The sequence below is a fragment of the Penaeus monodon genome, chromosome 28, assembly GCF_015228065.2.
Source record: "Penaeus monodon isolate SGIC_2016 chromosome 28, NSTDA_Pmon_1, whole genome shotgun sequence".
In the NCBI taxonomy this organism is placed as follows: domain Eukaryota; kingdom Metazoa; phylum Arthropoda; class Malacostraca; order Decapoda; family Penaeidae; genus Penaeus; species Penaeus monodon.
In genome coordinates, this window is record NC_051413.1 from 6,487,421 (window position 1) to 6,487,709 (window position 289).

The window sequence follows — 289 nt, forward strand, 5'->3', positions numbered from 1 at the left end:
GCGAAATTCGCAAATAAACTATTGTTATTTCCGCCATTACTCGTTTATTCACTACTTTCTTCTCCATTTTGAGATGATATTTACTTTTCTCAATTCCTTTTTTTCCCTCGAATCTCAAACTGACCCGTATGTACCTCCTTTGGCCAGCCTTTTCCCCCTTAAGCCAAATTTGTCAAGTTGTTTTGAGAAGAAACACAGGAGAAAATCATTAGTTTCAAAAGTCACTTTCCTCCATAAAAAAGTCAGTTCAGAGCAAGAAGGCTTTTTGGGCTAAAACATGATCTTCCGC

At 37.4% G+C, this 289-nt stretch overlaps 1 protein-coding gene across 1 annotated transcript in view; it reads left to right on the forward strand.

The window, feature by feature from the left end:
• The window catches only part of LOC119591330 (glutamate receptor ionotropic, kainate 2-like), a gene marked incomplete at both ends in the record, with an annotated part of 143,921 nt that overhangs the window by 110,913 nt on the left and 32,719 nt on the right, over positions 1-289 (forward strand).